The 21,688-nt window shown below is 40.8% G+C and overlaps 1 protein-coding gene and 1 long non-coding RNA gene across 2 annotated transcripts in view; both read left to right on the forward strand.

The window, feature by feature from the left end:
* Window positions 1–21,688, forward strand: part of LOC115355619 (NACHT, LRR and PYD domains-containing protein 12-like) — a gene marked incomplete at its 3' end in the record, with an annotated part of 97,579 nt that overhangs the window by 29,029 nt on the left and 46,862 nt on the right. The gene's annotated exons all lie outside the window — the stretch shown is intronic.
* LOC115354871 (uncharacterized) lies at window positions 219–21,059 on the forward strand. The gene is made up of 4 exons (XR_003927817.1): window positions 219–275; window positions 2,314–2,386; window positions 11,464–11,472; window positions 21,048–21,059. It is a non-coding gene; the product is annotated as an uncharacterized LOC115354871 (long non-coding RNA).

The raw sequence follows: 21,688 nt of genomic DNA on the forward strand, positions 1-21,688 counted from the left end.
AGGATCCAACCTGGAGACTGGAGACTTTGAGGTATGGAGAGGCATACACAATGTGTTATAGAGGCCTGAGAGGCATTTTCTCAGTCATGCTGAGAAGCAGATGAATACTGCTTAGTGTTTAATGATTGATATGAGTGATGTTTCCCAGAAAATCATTCAAAAAAATTAAATGTTTGTGTTTCTATCATCAAAGAGAATAAGCCGCTATGATTTTGTTTATTCTTTCAGTTTGGAACATGCTGGAGTGTGGAGGTTGAAACCAGGTTTGATGAAGTGTAAGTGTGCATTTTGTTTTATTCACAAAAACACAAACAAGCAGAGATTCAACTACTGAGATGTTTACGTAGTGTATGTCTCCATTTTGTCCCAAGATGATTTTTCCATAATGCAGAGCTTGGTGTCATCTATGTCAGGGGTTCTTAATGTTTTCCATCCCAAGGCCCTCCTACTGATCATTATAACATCAGGGCCCATTTGTCACAAACTATTTTGACAAAACTAATGTGACCTTTACTTATAAATTGAAATGCTAGCAGGTCATAAAATCACAATTGTCCATAAAATAAAAACAACAACAACAACAAAACAACTGATATCATCATCAAATACCATAAAAAATTCAATTAGAATAATTACAATTACTGTAAAAGAAATTCTCTGTTTAACTGTGCATGCCCTCAGTCTCTTGTGTTTGGCTGTAAATTTTAATTAAGCTGAGATTACCCCAGAGGTCACTATAGGTCATTTTATACAGTGACGTCACTAGAGTGAAATGGCTGCTATGGGGGCGAACATCATCACACATGAATCAAATGTGGCTCACTGAATCCACAAGAGTCTCAGCTTTCCAATCAAACCCAATTTATGTTACTCCAAGACTGTTTAGGGCCCAGTCTGCAGAAATAGTCAAACACCCAATTTCATAATTGGCCAAAGCAACAAATTTGTACTGCATGCAAAAAAGCTATATGTTATTGCCACAACTGCATGGGATTAACATGTAGTGGGTATGCCATTTTCCTCTCGATATAATTTTAGAGCATTATTTTTCCCCCTTGCTGACGACCAAGCATCATAGGCAGCCATTGGACTTCTTAGGCCTTCTACTTTCATATGATATCTGAATCTTCACGCTCGGTTTAAAACTGTGCTGGCTATGCATCAGTGGCCCTTATTCAGACCACTAGCCTCCGCTCATGGCATTCTGCATTCCACTAGAGGGCAGTCACGGCCCACCAGTGGGCCTATCAGTGAGATACCCTTATCCATGTCATGCCTTGTGCAATATGTAAACTGTAGAGGATCTATATGATCTTTAATGTTTCTCTCTAAATAATGGCGATGGGTCAGTAGCCATTTGGAGCACAGGCTTTGGGAGGACTTGGATAACGGCAGGGAAGACTGAGACTATAATTTGTATTGGGACAATTAGCCAGGGGCCCTTCCTACCGCGGCCCCCCAAAAATAACATCGACCAAATACATATTAAGACAAAAAGTACTCCAACAAAACTTAATAAATGCATGGATGCGCTTATATTCTTATATGGTTATATTAACTTATATTCTGTAATATAACCTATTTACATAATAAATACAGTGACAAAGTAGATATAAGACTTTTGAGGGTTCTCAAGGGTCTTTCTTTTACATGGATGTGGTAGCAACTATTTTAATTTGGTGTTTTTCCTGACCAACTGACTTGATGTCTTTACTATCAGTAAGAAAGGTTTTTTTGTTGTTTTTCAACCAGCACAGAAGGTCTTAAATGACTCAAGAGAGAATAACGTTTCCACACAGAGGATGACATACAATGAAATTATGTGCACCTATTTTTTAAAGTCTGAGGTACACAACTTCACTGTCTTGATCACACACTCTGCCTGCTTGAAAAATGGTTTATATGATAGGGCAAATAGCACTTTATTGTGATCTGAAGGTTCCAGTGGGGGAGGAGTGAGTGATAATAGGCTCGTAGAATAGTCCACAGTTTTATGTAGTCTGGGTGCACATGTGACATGTTAATGAAATTGACATAAAATGACATAAAAAGCATTTCAGTATCAGGTAAGATCAGTCAAGCATGATAAGGGTATTGAGTATACACTGAGAGGCTATTGCTGTTTCTCAAAAGCATGCTGCATACTAATACTAAACAGTACTTATCCCCATAGTATACACATAGAAATTAAACATAACACACTGTTTTTTACTCCCATACTCCATTGTCATTTGTTCACAGTGTGAACACACCACATACTCAAAAGCTGGAGATCATACATGTTTATTTATTCAGTCTTGTTCTCTCCATCAGATGCCTGTAAACCCACCCTGGATCCAGCCACAGCACACAGAAACCTCTTTCTGTCTGAGAACAACAGGAAGGTGTCGTACTCATTAAGGAATCAGCTGCATCCTGATCACTTAGAGAGATTTTATTACTCTCAGCAGGTGATGTGTGGAACTGGTCTGACTGGGAGGTGTTACTGGGAGGTTCAGTGGGACGGATGGGTTAACATAGGAGTGACTTACAGAGGAATCAGACGCAGAGTAGACAGTGCTGACAGCTGGCTTGGAGGAAATGACAAGTCCTGGAGCCTGGTCTGCTTTGGAGAAGGTTACTTTGCTTATCACAACAAAAGAGGAACAGACTTACGTGTCCGTCCCCCCTCTGACTCTGGCAAAGTAGCAGTGTATCTGGACTGGCCTGCTGGCTCTCTGTCCTTCTACTGGGTCTTCTCTGAAACCCTGATCCACCTCCACACCTTCACCTGCACCTTCACTGAACCTGTGTACCCCGCCTTCGCACTTGAGTCTGGGTTTGATGGGGCTGGATTTCTGGGTGGCATGAAGATAGTAGCTAAACTTGCCAATGGTGGGTACTGTTCCTCAGTGTCTCTGTGTGAGATGGAGGAGGAAGAGCAACCTCTAGTGTGGAGAATTATCACTCATCTGTTGAAGTAATAGTCCAGTCTCCCCCAACCCCATCACTGCAGTAAGCATGGCTTCGAAAGAGAGGCTTCTCTCTGTACCTATGGTTGATGTTCCCTTGAATCAGGCACTAAAAAAGTGCATGCATGTTCAGCTAAACTACCTTGAGTGAAAAAAAGAAAGAAAGTCAAAAAAGAAAACTGACATGATTTTAACGTCACATGTAGTAGATCATCACAAGTAGATGCACATTTTATCTGTAAAATTTTAACCAGAGAAAACCAAAATTATTGCTGATCATATTTTCTTAAAGCCACAACTGACAATTACTGTAAATGTACACTATCTTAGACGATTTTAAAACCATTGCTTGTTACACTTATGGGTCCATACCAAAATCTGTTTCGTTATGTTAACCTCTGTAACGTTCAGTGTGTATTTTCAAAACTCTGGGTCGCAGCTGTAATCCAGGAATAGAAGGTATAGAATTTAAATCAGATCAATCTTATTTAGAGACATTTTGCATGAAATGCTGCATGTTTTAGAGCTACCTTCTGGTTTCCTGACTTTTTATATAAAGACAAATAAGGTGTTGTGATGTACCTCACCAGAGGTGTTCCTGAAGCTTCTTGGCAGCTGATTTATTTGGGCATAGTCACACAGCCGCTGGAAAACAATGCAATTTTGAGCAGCGACATTAAGTTTTTTGAAGGGTTAGGTTTGCTGTGAAGGGTGCACAACAGCACATTCAGATCTTTCCAACCCTCTGGCTTCCAAAATGGTGGAACTATTGTACAGCTGAAAAACAGGCAAGCAAGCCAATGTAGCTATGTGTGAATTCAATGAATATTCCGAAGTAACATTACTTGTTACTTTTTAAAAAAGTAATGCATTACTCAGTTACTCTCTGTGGAAAGTAGTTTGTTACACTACTCGTTACATTACTTATGTGTTACTCTGCAACATGGCCTGAGCTGCACTGTCACGTAACTGCCAGTTAACAGTATAACGTTAAACCTCACATCTGCCCACGTGTCGGCACAAATCCCCGTCTTCATCTGAAGGACGTCCACAAGATATTTCTTTATTAAAGTAACAGCACATTAAAAACAGCCAGTTTGATGTTGTGTTCTCAGCAGTAACGCCATAACTGTTTGCTGAATTTAGGAACAGTAACAAGTTAACTAGAAATAAGTTAAGTAATGGCTTAGCCCTAACACTGTTTAGGAGCCACAATTGTTGGCACTTCTCGCTGTCGTCACACATTAAACCCACCTGTAGGTGATATGTTATTTTCCAAGGATGCAGAAGGTATGAATTAATTGAGTTACATTAATTGTCTACAGCCTTTATTTGCCTAACCCTAACCCTTTACTTAACCAATAAGCCAAACTACTCAAATGACCTCTCAAAATGTAAAAACAGACTTCGTCATCCTTGGGAAAAAAAAAATGTAGGCACACTTTAGTTGCCCGTGGGATGTTGACTGGTCCGAACCACCACGCTTTAGCCAGATGTGCGTCGCTTCAAGCCTGGCAAGATGGATTCTTTAGTAAACGTGATCTCGAGACTCCAGCTGCCTCGCAAGGTAACCGACAAATACCACCGTACGGGCAAAATCTGAACCATCTCTGTAAGTTCATAGGAGAAACTCAGATAGACTTCAGTGATTTTGGGGATGAAAATAAGTCAGACACTGCACTGGCACTCCTGAGATCAGATCACTGATCTACAGTAAGTGTGTATCGAGTATAGATCAGTGTTTCAGACTCGCATCAGCACAACAACAAAACTGAACACATGAACAGTATTTCTTCAACCCGACTGAAATCATTCTGATTAGAGACTCCAGCTTCACAGTTTACATGGAGGCTGCATAAAACCATCCAATGTCCTAAAGCTTTTCAACAGAATGTAACTTTTTTGACCTGTTGTTCTGCCCGCTGGGAAGCATGTAAGCTGCCAGAAATATAAATATAAGCTAAGTCATGTTGTACAGTGGTGGCGCCCCCATCAGGTTGTCCGTCAGACTGTAAAAGTGAAACCCGGCTGTCTGGTTTGGATTTTAAGAATTGTAACAGGCAGCCTTGTTGTTTGAACGACTCGTGGTTTCCTGCCTTTCCACCACGGAGGCGTTCAACAAAAGTTATCAGCCACAGAGCAGCAATCAGAATGATGAAAAAAAAATGAAGCAAACAGGAGCAGAAAGAACAGATTTATTCCGACTGAGTGAATCGATCAAATAAGTGTTTACGGATTATCAAAGGTTTACACCGCCGCTGTCAACCCACTTGGAAATTCCCTCAGATCAGGCCGGTCTCTTCTGATTGAGGTGATAATAAGGGGCATTTTTATTCTGATTGGGCTGTTATTCTGATTATCAGTGGAATATCAGGGTCCATGTATACGCAGTTAGTGACCACCAACTGCAAACTGGGAAATGAAGACAACCAGCACCTCCAGTCATTGACTGTTACCCTCACTAATAGTCTGTTGATGCTGAGGGTGATTTTTATGGCGCCCTTTATCTCACTCCCCTGTTTTTGTATTTGTTTGTTTTTTTTTTGAAGGAGGCCCGTGAATTGCTTGCTATGACCATGACAGTTTCTTAAAAAAAAAAATTGTCCCATTAGCTAATGTTTAAATGCCGTTGTAGTGTTTGACTTTGTACTATGTTTATTAATTACACAGAGGTACCATGAATTAATTCACATTCTCTATACTTTGAGTTTGCCTTGTTTTTATACTTGCTGTTTTCACAAGCAGATTTTTATATGTACAGCGTATCATTCCTTTTTATGTACTTTTATCAATATATGTTTTTTCTATTTTTATATGACTGTTATTATTTTTTTGTATTTTCGTGTAGTTGACCTTGTGTTAACCCATATTGATTGCATTTTTGAAGTCAGTATTTTTGCTGCAGTCCTGTGAGCCTACCTTATATAAGCTTGTGGTAGCTGTCTTCCATTTGGTCTGAACAAGATCCTTGGACCGGATCAAAATGTTGTCCTCTGCAATAAAGTTCCAGTTGCAAGCTGAGCAGTTGTGTGGGATTTTTCTTCATTACCTTCGTGGTGTTTCTCACACACATCTGATTCAAATCGATTTTGGATACAAGTGTGCAGATGCATTTTCTTACCTCTCAAAGCTGCAGAGACAAAGGCTACATTCAGTCAGCCAGCGGAAAGTGGCCTGGATCTGACTGGTTTTCCTCAAATGTGACACAGCAAAACAAAACACAGTGAATGTGACATTTTAATTTCTAATTTGGGCCACTTTTATATGACCTTGTTCAGACTGCCTCCCCCAATCTGTTTTTTGTCACATCCTGATTGTATTCGGATTGATTTTGTGTCGTCTGGACGGCGAAAACACACATGGAATGTGATTTTTGCACATCAGATCCAAACCACATCTGGAGGTGATTTGAAAAGCGATTCCAATCAGATTTTTTACAGTCTCAGTCTGGACGCTCTGGACACTTCAGTAGGATTTCAAAGTGTCTCTCACATCTCTCACAGTGCACAGAGGGATTTAGTAACAAGGAAATCCTGGTGATTTTAATGTTGTGATTCTGGGCTCTCATCCCCAGGATTTCTTTCTTACTGAATCCACAGGAGAGGAAAACTATACATATATTTTTTTTTTCTCTCGTAAATTTGTGACTTTATAATCTCAGAATTTTTTTAGATTTTTTTTTTTCATGAATTTGTATTTTTTTTTTTAAAAATAATAAATTTACAACTTTAGTCTCAGAATTACCTTTTTCTTGCAACTATGTGACTTTATAATCTCTGAATTTGAGGTTTTTCCTCATAAATGTGTTTTTTTTTTTCTCATACCTTTATAAATTCAGGATATATCTGAGTTCTCTCACAAATTCTGACTTTTTTTTTACTCTTAATATTGCTGCCCCCTGACACTTTTGATTCTGAGTCTGTTCACTCAGCGTCTCACCCTTTGTGTACAAAGGGTGAGACAAAGGGTGAGACCATTTGAAATAGTGTATAGATCATTTTAAAACCCCAATTATTTTGATTTATTTTATTTATTTACTGTAAAAACCCCTCGAGGTCTTGTCCAGGCGGTGCTGCGTGGTGAACGTGGAGTGGTGCAGCTGGGCCAGAATGTCCTGCATGCATGTGGTCAAACATGTGAGCCGCCGGGAAGAAATAGGAGAGAGGGGGGAGACACTGGGACAGACTGTACGGCACTATTTTTACTGCCAACCACAAGGGATGTAGACTATAAATCCATGTCAGTTTTGGTCACACGCACACACACATTTTACACAGACACACACACACAGACACACACACATGCATGATCTCTCTGTCTCTGTCTCACTTGTCTTTTTCTTCTCTCTTCCTCCCCCCGCTGAGCCCCACACTTCCCAGTCCCCTTTACTGCATTTCTCACCATTAACAGGTAACCAAGGAGGAGTTTGCGTGCCAAGTGAGGATGTATTTTCAGCACGGTGCCCGAGCCACGATTACTGTCGTTTGTATCCACTCTGGCAGCTCCAGTTAGGACTTTATCGCTGATTTCCGTTGTGAAAATAACAATAACTACAACAGCAATACCCTTACTACTGCTGACAATAATGATAATAAACATAATGTGCTTAGCATGTTTTAAAACAGACATGCAACGTGCAAATATGACATAAAAAGCATGAATGAAAAACGGCAGAATCAACAAAAATATCAGGCAAAACAATATAATATAAATAAACTATATAAATGGCCTGTAAAAATTATAATCCAGTTGACATGCACTTCATACAGTGGCTTACAAAATAATTCACCCACTTGGAGTTTGTCTTATTTCTTATTTGGGTGTAATGTAATGGACCTACACAAAATAGTCAAATCTGGTGAAGTGAAATGAAAAAAAAAAAAAAAAAAAAAAACTTGTTAAAAACTTAGAAATAAAAAACTGAAAAGTGGTGTTTGTATGTGTATTTACAAACATTGCTATGAAGCCCTGAGAATGACCTTCAGGCGTCACATATTTAGTTAAATGGTCCACCTGTGTGCAAGCGTCACATGATCTGTCACATGATCTCTGTATGTATACACCTGATCTGAGTCTGCGACACCACCAACGGCCCGCTCAAGCCTCTGCAGGTGATCCAGAAGGCGGCGGTGGGTCCGGTCTTCAACCAGCCCAAAACAGCAACATGTCACAAATTCAGGTCCCTGACTCTCGCCTCCAGAGCAGCAACGAGACCTGTTCCTCTTCCAGGTTTACGCTCCAACAAGGCCCTGAATCAGCAGCTGGATTCTCCTCCTCTGTGGCTCCTCGGTGGTGGAAAAAGCCACCAAACCTCATTCGATCCACAGAGTCCCTCTCAGTCTTTAAGGGAAGGCTAAAACCCAGCTCCTTAGGGAACACCTGCTCACCTAATGGACTGTGTAATGCACCATATAATTAAAAAAAAAAAAAAAATCTGCCTCTATGCTTTCTTCCTTCCTCTATTCACTTGCCTTGTTGCTCCTCTGTCCTCTGGACCAGATCCAGAGCTTCATGGCTCCTGATGTCGTTGTTCTCTGAATAGATCTTTGCTTGTCGTGTATAAAAACCTCATGTATACGTCACTTTGCATAAAAGTGTCTGCCAAATGTGAGAATTGTAATTGAATTGTATTAAAAAAAATGGAAACACCATGCCACCACTCCAAACTGGCCAAGAGAAGGTCGCCCACCAAACCTCAAGGACCGGGCGAAGAGGGCGTTAACCAGAGAGGCGTCAGAGAGTTTTATTTTTTTATTTTTTTATTTATTTTTTTAATTCATTTACTTATTTCTGTATTTATTCATTTTTTTTCTTAGTAATTTTATGGTAATTGTATTGTCATTTAATTTTAATATATGTTTTGCGGAATCAAGTGGATTTGCTCAGGTTTAAAGGGGATAAAATCCCTTTTTTCCTTCTACATGCTTCTAATACAATTAATTATCTATGTTCTTGATGCTGCATCTGTTATTTGATAACTTTTTTTTTTTTTTTTTAGTCATATTTTTTTTGGCTAGTGTAGTTACGGAATTAAAGACTTTGTTTCTGCAACAAATTATGATTAGTTATGTGTAACACCCGACACTAAACCCTAAAACCCAGCATGTCCGCTTCTTAAAGAGGAAAATCAGAACATGAGAAAAACATGAGCAACTCTTAGAGAAAGCCTTTGAACCACAGATTAAAAATCAGGTTAATGGATCAAGCCGACCTTATTATGAAAGCCTTTGGTAAAACTACGACCTCACAGTGCCTGTAATCCATCGCCTCTGATGTTAGGAGACTCGTTTCCTTTTATGACCGAATTCCCAGCATGCCGTTCTCATGATGGACCCGCATGCTGGACGTGATGAATGCTTCAAACACGTCTGGCTTCTGTTTCAACGAACAGCCAGGAGGTCAAGTGTCAGAGGTCGCTGTAACCTGACGGCTCCTCTGGCTCCAGAAATGACGGTGCAGAAAGGTTAAGGCAAGAAAGAAAAATGAGGGTGGAAATGGAGAAAAAAAAGGGTCATCTGCACTTGTATTGTATTAAAACATAATTTTATCTTTCACAGGTGTCTTTCTCTGTTTTGTTCAGGTGAGTTTTATTATACATTTAGAATGGTAAAGGTTGGACAGGTGGGATTGTGACTGTAAAGACACCAATCAGCTGGAAAAGTGAATAAAACTAAAGCCTGCAGAAAGAGGCTGGAGCTGAGCCACGTCGTTTGACTGCTGCAAGAGGGAAATAAAATAATGCAGAACAGTCTTTTGTCCATTGGGGGCAGTGCTGAGTAGAATATATATGCAATAAAAGTACATTTGATTCCATATATTGATCAGTAGCTGGACTGTTACTGTCATTTATAATGAAGACAGATTTATAAGCTGAGGTGAAATCCACAGTTGTAGATTTCCACTAGCATTGAGGCTGCAGAACCAGAGGAGAAATAAATCATTTTTTGTTCCTAAATAGAATTGTGGATCTTCTAAACATCAGCGTCTGCTAATTTTTACCAGTGCACTATTAAAAAAAAAAAAAAAAAAAAAAAAAAAAAAAAAGATTTAGTGGGCCGATTTCCTGCAAAGTCCCATTAGCTGCTGCTCGTTTGACTCTGTTTAGCCTTGTTTTAGGGCTCTACGTCACCCCCTGGAGGTTGAAACACACTCTTGCCTCATCTCTGGAACACTATCGCCCTTGAGCAAGGCACTTTACCTCCAGCTGCTCAGTGCCAGACTTTGAATGGAAAAGAGCAAGAACCTCGGAAAATCTTCCCTGGGTAAATGAAGACCAAACACAAAAACAAAAACAAACAAACAAAGAAGAAGAAGAGTGAGATGATGAAAAGATGAAATTGAACTTTAATAGCAGTACTAGGTAGCTGCTTTACTCCATATTTATTTTCCAGTACATGCTCAGTAAGTGTGTCCTGGTTAAGGTCAAGTGCCAGGCGGATTAGAAGATTGGAATATCCACCTGATAAAACAATAATTAAGGATGAATGCTCTGTTAATGACAGCAGTGCAGGTCAATTTAATCCTAACATAATCTGCATAATTTGATGCAAATGCATTTTTTTTTAGCTGATTTGAATTGGGAAAGGGTTTAAGAAAATGAATATCCAGCCATACTCCTTGGATGCAAAACAGTGATACTAATTCAAGATATATAATATTCATTATAATACACACTCAGTGTCCACTTTATCAGCTCCACCTGTACAATCTAATGCAGTTATGTCAGCAGGTTGTAGTTTGCAGAGGTCTTGTACTGGACTACATTGTACAGAGAGGTGATTCCGATTTTTTGCCCTCCCTATTCATTACATATGAGGGGGGACAGAATAGTGGAAACAGCTGTCAGTAAAGCGCAGTCCAGTCCAACAGCAGCACTAACTATGAGCTCAATGTCAAACATAGAAGTGAATGAACACCTCTGTTACCGTGACAACAAGACAAGCTGAGCATAATAGGCAGCAGGAAAGGAAACAGTTGGATTGGATTGGATTGGATTGGACTGGATTAGATTGTGCAGGTGGAGCTGATAAAGTGGCCACTGAGTGTACATTGCTGCATGTCATAGATACATAATGCAATTTTATATTACAGCCTTATGTTCCCATATCCTTCCAGTGTTTTTAATTTAGCTTCAATGAATGTCACTACTTGAATAAAAAGCACTATTTTGAGTTCAAGTACTAGGTACTGATTGCTGGATCACCGCTAGAGGGAGAAGGAAAGAAAGGTCTAGAAGTATGTGTGTCACCCACTGACTTACTGATTGACTTCTTTACAGACCTAACCCACCAGGGCCTCCTAGTGGTGACTTTACAGATCGCAAGGGATGAGGTACAGTAAGCACAGCCACACCGGCTTTTCTAGTTTTATATTTTCTTTGTTTCTCATCTAGTTGGAATCTTTTTTTTCTGCTGCTTTTTTTGTGTGGTGATTGGCAGTAGGCCTAAATGAAATAATCTAAAAACCTAATGTTAAAATACACAATAAATCTGACCTTTAAGAATCGCTAAAGGACAAATGTGTGTGTGTGTGTGTGTGTCTGCAGTTAAAGGTGCAGGAGTGTGTGAACCCAGCCCTGCTTGGCCATGTCGGCATGCCGCTCTGCAGACGGAGCTTGTGTGGTGGGAGGGGGACGCAGCGGCAGAGTACAACGTGTGCTCCATAAAACAGACAGCAGGCATGACAGTGCGGGTCAAACTGAGGCCCAGGGACCTGCACCAGTCCACAGGAGGCTGCTGAGGGGCCCATGAGACTACTCAGTCGGCTCCTGAGCCTTACTTTTACATCATCTTTTTTTGGTGTACTAATAGATAAAGTTTAAATCCTCCGAAACCTGAGCAAATTAACCTCACTTTCAAAAACATATTACATTTAAAATTAAATTATAAGAAAATTACCAAGATATTACCACATACATATTGTCCCAAATTTTCAGAAAAATTACAAAACACCAAATTCTCCAAAAATGAACAAAAATGACTGAAATATTACCAAAGGAGTATTATAGAATTCACATTAAAAAAAAATTAACAATACAAACAAAGATTATAAAAAACAAAAGAATTATAAAAAAAAAAAAGGGGAAAAAAGGAAAAAAAAAATCTCCCCAAAAAATAAAAAAAATAACTAAAGTGTATTTTGTTTGTGGGTAAAATAAAACCTGAATTCCTACCACTGATTGGCTCAAGAAATACATGACATTCAGCTGTGAAACAATACAGCCTTTCCCATTCCAAACTGGCTCAGAATATATTCTAAACAAATAAATAGATAAATGAAAATAAAATAAAATAAAATCAGGCACCTACCTTGTGGAAAGTCTAGAAGTCCAAAAATAAACAACAATGCTGTTTTCTGTGCTGCATTTTTTTTTATTATTTATATGTATATTTTTATAATACACAGATGAGCAATTGGCTATATACTATATTCATATTTTTATATTCATTCTGTTTTGAGTTCTGAGCTCCACGAGGAAAAAAAAAGAAGAAAAATCCACATGAAACCACAGTGTTGGTGTTCTCATATTTTCTGACTTGTGGTGACGGTTTCTCTGTAAACTGATATTAGGACCTTTCACACACTCAGCTGACCACTCACATATCAACACTGGACGGTCCAAATAAAGTGCAACCACAATTATATTTTATTCAGAGAATTTCCCCCTTTAAAAAAAGTTTATTGAGTTTGATATGTTTTTTTTTTTTTTTCTGTTGTCCTCCCACTGTACACTGAGGCTCGGCTGGCAGTTTTATAGGAGGGAGAGTGGCGAGCACATACTGTACCTACTGTGGATCTGTTGCCCATCTGTTTGTCTTCTCTATAAACATATACAGCTGCCCTCCACGGTCACTAATGAAGCATGCTGGCTGGTTTTCTGCTGCTGTAAGCCGATTTACATGCAGTGCTGTCGTTTTGATAGACTGCATGCCACCGGCAGCCTGGTGTCGAAGGCCAAGCGTGAGACAGACCCGCCGGACCGCCGCGGGAAAACATGTCAGTGTCACGTTTTGTGTCGCCTCGGCGTGAAAAATGCGCGTTTTTATGAAGCAACAGTAATGTGACGTCGTGTTTCCCTGGAAAAAAAAGAAAACAGAAGCTAGATTAAATAATTTCTTACCTGGAAACTCTTTGGAGGCCTTCTTGTACCTGGAAAAAGAGAAATTCAATGTTTAATTACGTGCCAGTGCATTTCTTTTGTTCCCCAAACACCTAACCCTAACCCAAACATAACCTTAATCCTAACCTTAACCTTAACTCAAACCTTAATCCTAACACTAACACCTACCTAACCCTAACCATCACCATCACCTACACATGAATTACCCCTAAAAAGAGAAAAAGACAGACAAACAGATAATAGTATCTTACCTGAAGCTCTCTTGAGGTCCATAGCACCTGCAAAAGAGGAAATAAGAATCAGTCTATGTGCCAGTGCATCACATAGGATTCCCTAATATCTAACATTAACACCTACCTAACCCTAACCATCACCTAACCCTAATCTTAACCTAACCCTAACCCAAACATAACCTTAATCCTAACCTTAACCTTAACTCAAACCTTAATCCTAACACTAACAGCTACCTAACCATAACCTTAACCTTAAGCCTAACATTAACCTAACGCTAACCTTAACCCTAACCTTTACCTATCCCTAATCTTGATTTAACCCTAACCTTAACCTAAACCTTAATCCTTACCTTAACCTTAACACAAACCTTAATCCTAACACTAACAGCCAGGTAACCCTCACCTCAACCTAAAGTCTAACATTAACCTGACCCTGACCTTAATCCTGACCTTAACCAAAACCTTAATCTTAACCCAAACTCCCATCCCTTAACCCCAACCTTAACCTTAACCCTAACACCTACCTAACCCTAACTTTAACCTCACCTTAACCATGTATTTAAGCTAATGCTATCTAATGATGTTCACCTATCTAATGAGCTAACGATTAGTTAACGAGCTAAGCATGAGCTAAGCTTTGTGTATGTGTGTATTATGCTTGGGCTGATAACTGGCAGCTTAGGTTCCTGTGTGCCGCTGCAATGCTGAGGCGACGCAAAACATGACCCTGACACGGTTTCCTCTGGTGGACCGGCGGATCTGTTACACGCTTTGGCCTGACGTCGGCTCGCAGCAACACAGAGGATCTGTACCTGTAAACTTCAAAAAATAATCCATATAATAATACTTTATCACAGCGGTTTAGAAGATGAATGAATGAATGAATACTTTATCACATCCACTTTGTGTATCTGCTGAGGCTCCATCACACTGACACCGAGGGAAACATTCAAAGCCGTGATGCCTTTTTGTTTTACGGCTGCAGAATCACATCAAACTGAAAAGGTCTACATGTCTCGTTGCATCATTTTAGACTCATTTCCCTGGAATTCAGCAGCTCTTGTTTGGGATTTTTGGAAACCTCAGGATCTCCGCGAGGATTTGCAATCAACTTGTGAGGGTTTGACCAAAGCTGGGCTGCGCAGCGTGTTGTGACAAGTTGTGCTATAAATCATTTGTGAGGAGACATAATGAGCTCCTCTCACATCACAGGCTTGCAGACTGTTAACTGTAAATTTGGAATATCCACAGCAGGGAGTATGCATGTGTGTGTGTGTGTGTGTGTGTGTGTGTGTGTGAAGGAGGGGTTGTGTCTTCATGTATGTGTGTGTGTAGGAGAGGGTGCTATTTTTAGTTAGGACAGCCCCTTCCAACACTTGTTTAATTACTGTGTACAGTATATAGGAGCAGAGCGGCTCACACACCTCAAACATTCACACTGAGGATCGCTGGTAAGACACATCACTTCTACCTCCCAAAAATTCAGACATATTATATATATATAAAAAAATCAGTATTCTTGTAAAAAATAATTAGGATTTGTCGCTTTCTATCTTCTCCTTTCCCTTTCTTTTTTTTTAAAATTAGCTTTCTTCTTTTTGTCACATGTTAAATCTGTAAAATAATTAGTTTACTAAATTTTAGACCTTTTATTGACTAATACCACAAAATTTTTAGGTCAGCAATGCATCCTAATTATTATTATTATTTTTTTACCCTTTATCAGCTTTATTTATTATCTCGATGACACCTGTTTCAGCTGATTTCAGTGTCATGGTCGATGCTTTTTCTGATTTCTGACGTACATTCTGTTCTTTTGGACCTACAGCAAGACCGACACATAGCTTCTGTCCTCGGGTTTAATTGAAACTTAAGGCAAACTATTACTGACAAGATTTTTATCTCTTGGTATTTATATGATGAAACCAGAGAAAGCCAGTCCACATCTAAAACCGGTCATGAAACATTGATATCTTTATTGACCACATGACTGTTTTTTTTTTTCCCACATGAGCTGCAGCCACGGGACATTAAAACACGTTTGACTGCATTTGCATGTAAAATACTGACATAAATACTAAATAAATGCCTGTTTATTTTATTTTTCCTTTTGCTCAGTGGGAACACACTCTTAAAATAAAGGTACAACACAGGACCAGAAAGTGGTTCTTCAGACTTGTGGGCTTCCACAGCAGAGCCTTGTGTGCTGCTTTTCTGATTCAGTTGTATTAAAGGATTTTTTCTTCAAAGTGCTTTTTTTCAGGCAAGCAATACAATTTTTTTTAATTTTTTTTTTTTATTCAAATTGTAAAACAAGCATTCCTATTGGATGTCATTGCCCGTTTGGCTGGACATTCTGGTGAAACTGTTGTTCCATATAACCAAAATCTAGAAATGTTCCTTTTTTGTTTATTATTTAAAATGATTAGAAAGTCTTTTTAAATTACTTTCAGTGTAAATTTGAGTCTCTGTTATTGTGTTGTTTCTGCAGTGCACCTGACAGACATCGCCTGTCAGTCAAACCGTGTGGGCGGGGCTTCGATTTCCTTTTTTGATGCAGTTTGAGTAGAGCAGTCAGATTGTAAGACACTATCAAACCACGTAGGTAACCAAAGAACTGTGTTTTATGTGTGTGTGTGTGTGTGTTTGTGTGTGCAGCCTGGTAGAGCAGACAGGATGTCGATGGCAGACAAGAATCCAGAGGTGGTCGGCTGCGACGCCTCCATCATGAAGAACGTCTGGGAGATCCGACTCCGAGAGCACGGACACAAACTTCAGCAGGAGCAGGACCGGGTGGAGAAGAGCGCCCTGCCTTCGTAAGGACGTTTGTCTGTCTGTCTGTTGACCTGTCTGTCTCTTTCTCCCTCCTGTCTGTCTGACGCTTTAAGTGATAGTTTGGATTCTTACCCATGTAGCCATATTTGCTGAATGTAATGCATGGACCGAGTTTGGTTCATTAAGTCCTTCCCCGCTGCGACAATGAGAGCTTCACAGGGAGAGGAATGCTCCAAAAAACATCAAGCAGAATCAGCCAGATACAGACGGGACAATAATATAATTTTGAGTGGCAACATAAAGCTGAAGAAATTGTTTTGAAGGATGCACAACAACACGTTTGCTTAAGCTTCACTTCCATCGCTCTTTTCAGTCCCCTGACTTCCACAATGTCCAAACTATGTGGTTCAAGTCCCTGTCCAGTCAAAAATGTGCTTTTCTTATGTTTATGTCCCCTACAATGTGTGACCTTGGCTATACTGACTTGTATCTGCGGAAAGGAAAGTTTTCACACTCCTCTACTGAAGGTGGAGGTGTGTGTCTGCACGCCCCTGAAATCTGAGATCCAGACGAAATACAGCCCAATATTCAGGACTGTCGCAGGGCGGGACTTCCTGGTTGTGTGAACAAGGCTCTGGTTATGTGTGCCAGCATGCAGGGAGGTGGGCGGGGCCTCTTTGCATATTCATAGGTCAGCACATTTTAAACATTTTGACTCACATTTAAGGCACAAAGGTATGCTTTTTTCATGGGAATAAACGTCTAAATTTTAAATATTGATATTGATATTTCTAGGGGCTTAAAAAAGAAGAATCTGAAGTACCACTTTAAAACAGTGTAATGTTTACTGATACACACTCTACAACAACAATGTCCTGGTCAGGGTGATGCATGGGTTAGATCAATATATTCTGCTAAACAAACACCCCTTAAAGGGATGGCTAACCATTTTCTTATTTAGTATTCTGTCTTTATTATCCACCAAGATGTGAGAAGAGGTTGGTATTTTCCCACCCATTTATAAAAATGGGTGGGAAAATTAAAGTATTATCATGTTGCTTCCCACCAGAACAGTTCTCCGTCTGTTTCCTGCAGAATCTACATGCAAGATGCACGTACATGCACAAACGACTTGGTACGACCCATGTTGGTCAAAATCTACCAGAAACAGATCTCGCTGTAATTTTTTTTTTTTACCTGCTGCTGGACTTCATCTTTCTGTATATTTCACACATGCACCTGGGCTCGTTTCAGATTAACATTTCCTTCAGCCCCGACTGGCACATCGGGTCGTCCAGACGGAATCAAACCCTCTTGCCCTTTGAGCGCAGTAAATCACTGGAAACCGGGTGACCCACACACCACTTGGCCTCATTTTAACTGCAGATGCAACACACATTTTCATGCCTTGGTCTTCAAACAATTTCTGTTTCAAGAGCAGAGATGACATGGAGAACTAGCCGAGAAAAGTGAATAGTTCAGCATTTGATGTTTTATTGCTGTAAAGCCCTTTGAGGCAAATTTGTAATTTGTGATATTGAACTACACAGATAAAACTGACTTGACTTCTACTAAAAGCAGCAAGCTCACCAGATTGTCAGCAGAACAGAAGGAGCACCTTTGTATCTTTCTTTCTTTCTTTTTTTTTTTGTCAGTGCCAAAACAAAGCGATGAAAAGCTGATGTTCCTGCAAACAAAAATGATGTTTTTGAGAATCTGACCTACAGCAAGGCCCTGAGAACCTTACACTTTCTTTAAAAAGTACCATCATCATTTGGTTTTGGTGTTCTATCAGTCATTTAGCAGGGTAGGTGAGATGTCAGCCTCATCTTGGAGTAGAAACACTTCTGCAGAACATTCCTCTTAGTGTCCAAGTAAGAACAAGAAGATTAAGGCAGCCTGCAAGGGACATTTGATCCACGCAAAGGTTAGGCGTTAACTCCCAGCACAGACAGGCCCTCTCCCAGGACGGATCAGATGTCACGGACACACACATACACTCTCTCTAACACACACACACACACACTGGCCTTAAATATTCACCTAGGCATGACAGCTGATAAGATTTACAAGGAGGGGTTTAGAATAACTTTACAAAGTGACATAAATAGTGTTTTTACACCTCACACTTAACACCGAGGCCGGGTCACAGCGTGTAGCGTTACAGTAGAGCTCATACATTAGATTCTCTTCGACTGACTTACATGCACCCATCTGGGTATCGTTATTATTTCTTCCTGAGGTGTTAAGCCCCCAGACACCTAAAGACAATTCCCTTTATTTATTTTTAAAAGCATTTAAAACTTCCTGTTTTGGTCTATGAAGGTGCAGATGAAGTTTTTTTTGGAAAGCAAAATATTTTAAACATACATTTTTAAAAAATTATATTTATTTTGTATATGTACATTTATGTGTTCTATATATATGTAAATGTCGCCACCTAGTGGTGGCATGAGTGACAGCTTAATCACAGGCTCCTTTCTTCAGCTCTGGTTTTTGCTGCAAATCCTCTCACCTCAGTGTGTGAGGCAACGATTTCCCACAAGTCAGTTTACCCAGATGTTTGCTCAAAAACACTACGGCAACCGTACGCTCTGCCGCTCCCACCATCCTGTGATGTTAATTTGAATGGGAATTACCAATCTACTTCATACCGGTTCTGTGCCCTGAGTTCTATGTGTATGAACATCACCCAGCAGGGCTTTATTGGAGTGCCTGTGTGTGTGTATGTGTGTGTATGTGTGTGTGTGTGTGTGTGTGTGTGTGTGTGTGTGTCAGTGTGTTGTGTAGTAACATTACCTCACACTGCAGAGGCCTATATTTAAAACATACGGTCATATGCAACTGGCCTTAAGCTTCTGTACTTCCTCTGTGGATATTAATACAGCGCACATAAACCAGTAACACAACTCCTTACTGTACAAGCGCACGCACACATGCACGCAAGCACGCACACACACACACACACACACACACACAGCATTCACTCAGAAAGCCATGGCCTACTTTCTCCTGTTGCCTGCTATTACCTAATACTGCATCACCACATACCACAGTGGGTTCCTGACAGCTGATACTGATGATGATATTTTTATACAGACGTTGCCAGTGACTGGCAATTTTGCCATTCTCAGTATCTTTTAATTCAATCATTTTCATGCTCCTGCATTGGAAACAAGTGGGATTATCTCATCCCACTGGCAGATTTACTGTTTATCACGTTTACACACCTTAAGCCTGCAAAGCTATGAGGGTTGAACCTTCTTTTAAGTTGAGGCAAAAATTAAAAATCCAAATATATTTTATTGGTATAAAATGTGCTCATAAACACTGTGGTTGTTAAAGAGAGTGTTCTGTAAGTGACACAGAGTTGACCTACCCAATAGCCAACATGTCCATGAACATCCAGGAATCATTGAGGCCACAGCTAGCACAGGGTGAGCTAGATGACATATTTGTCATTTTTATCCTTAAACTTTTGCTGTTGTCTTTGTTTTTGCAGTATTAACAAGGACTGGGCCGATCGTATGACTGCCAAACAAGGAAACAAGAGGGTGCAGAGGAAGGCCAAGCCCGTGGAGACTCAGACAGACAACAACAATGTTTTCAACAACAAACGACACCAGATCCCTCCTCGAGGGCTGGGCTCAGGCCTCACAGGTCCCCCAGGAGGCCTTAGTAGAGGCTTCTCCGCTGCAAGGCCCAGCCACAAGGACAAGAAAGGGCAAGACAAGAAGATGAAGAGACTTCAGTTGCTCATGTTCATCAACCAGACTCAACCCTCTGCTATGGTATGGGGGAAGTCATGGAAGTACAACAAATCCTTGCCACCGCCAGCAGAGGGCACCACAGCTAGACTAGACTGGGGCCAGTGTTGGATGTTTGCCGGTCACCAGCCGCATACTGAAGAGGGCAAGCCTTGGCCAAATGGTCCCAACATGATGGATCCTCAAAACCTTTGTTTCTGGAGCAAGTCTGCCTACAGGATGATGGAGTCACAAGAGCTAGACATGAGCCTCCCTGTGGAAGAGTGGCACATGTCCTGGAAAAAATCCCTAAAGCAAAAAGAGAACATTGAGAAGCCTTCATTAAATGAAGGAGATGTTGTTCCTAAATTTTCGATGTTCACCTCGCTGATTGAAACTGAGCGCCGCAATGAAGTCTTGTGCTCGTCAGAGTGGAGTGAGTCATGGAAATCCACCAAGCCATCAAATACACAGGTTCCTTCTAACGGTCCAAATAATGATTTGATCAACGAGTCTATCAGTAACAATCACAATAAGGATGGAAAGTCCAGTTCCACTTGGGAAGAATGCTGGAGATTTGTTAACCACAATCTCCGTAACAGATCTAAGATGACATCCTTTCAGAAATCTCCCAGTTCAGAGTGGGCCAGCTCATGGAGAGCAGCCATGTTGGTCTCCAACAACCACAAGAAACCTGACTCTTCCCTTGGACAAGGTCACAATGATACCTATACTTCTCAAAGCCACCAGGAGTCACATCTCCACAGCATAATCATTTCTGTTTCTCGTGAGCAGAAGTACAGAGATCTATGCAGTTTACAGCTCTGTAGTGACATGAAGGCTTCCTCTGAGTGGAGCAAGTCATGGGAAGTGGCGAAAAACAACTCAAAACCGTGTGAGGAGATAGAGAAAGTTCTGAAGGCTGCACCACTAAAGATGGAGACTTATTCAGAGGCTCAAAAGGTGTGCGAGAAACCAAAGGAGCATTTTTCAACATCAGAGAAAAAAGATCCATGCTATGAGCAACTAAAACATGAGGTGATATTTCATCCAAAGAGAGAATTTACACACACCATGCTGCTTCATCTGAGACGCCTGGAAAACACCTTGTCTTTCTCAGAATGGAAGGAATCGTGGAAGACTCTGAAACATCATATAAGGATGGAGAGAAGGAGAACTAGGCCTCACCCCTCCAGGCCCTTCAGAGAACCAGAGAAGGGAGGAGAGAGGGCACCCAATGCTGCTGAGTGGAAAGACTCCTGGAAATTAACTTGTAAGCCCCTGCATCAGGTGGCTGAACTTTGGGAGCAGGGTTGGTCTACCATGACACATGTCCGACCCAACCGAGCCACACACCAGAATCACTTTGTGACCACAGAAGCCCCCCGAAATGGGCCAACTGCGGTACGGAGCTGGGATGAATCGTGGAGAATCGCTAGGCATCAACACCAATCAGGGCCAGGGCAGAGCAATGAGCCAACCAGACAAGGAAGGCAGGATGTGGCTTCCCACCACCCTGAGGACTCACTGCAGGCAAGGAGGTGGAAGATGAGGTCAGTAGCTGACTGGCAGGAGGCTTGGAGGGTCTCAGAAACTCCGTTCCACCATGACAAACCTTCGCTCACTCAGTGGATTGAGGCCTGGAGGGTGTCTGCCTTCCACACTGAGCATGGGGGCGAGCACGCGCCTAAACATAACTGGATGGACAAGTCGATGGAGATTCAACCACGGAGGGAGAAGCTTCCTTTGCAGAGAGTCAAAGCCAAGATAAGCCAGTTATTTGACAACCAGGTCTTCAGGGAGAGATACCCTGAAAAAGAGTGGAACACATCATGGAGAGCTGGGTCTTTTCTGATGCTAAGT

Source organism: Myripristis murdjan, chromosome 23, assembly GCF_902150065.1.
Source record: "Myripristis murdjan chromosome 23, fMyrMur1.1, whole genome shotgun sequence".
In the NCBI taxonomy this organism is placed as follows: Eukaryota; Metazoa; Chordata; class Actinopteri; order Holocentriformes; family Holocentridae; genus Myripristis; species Myripristis murdjan.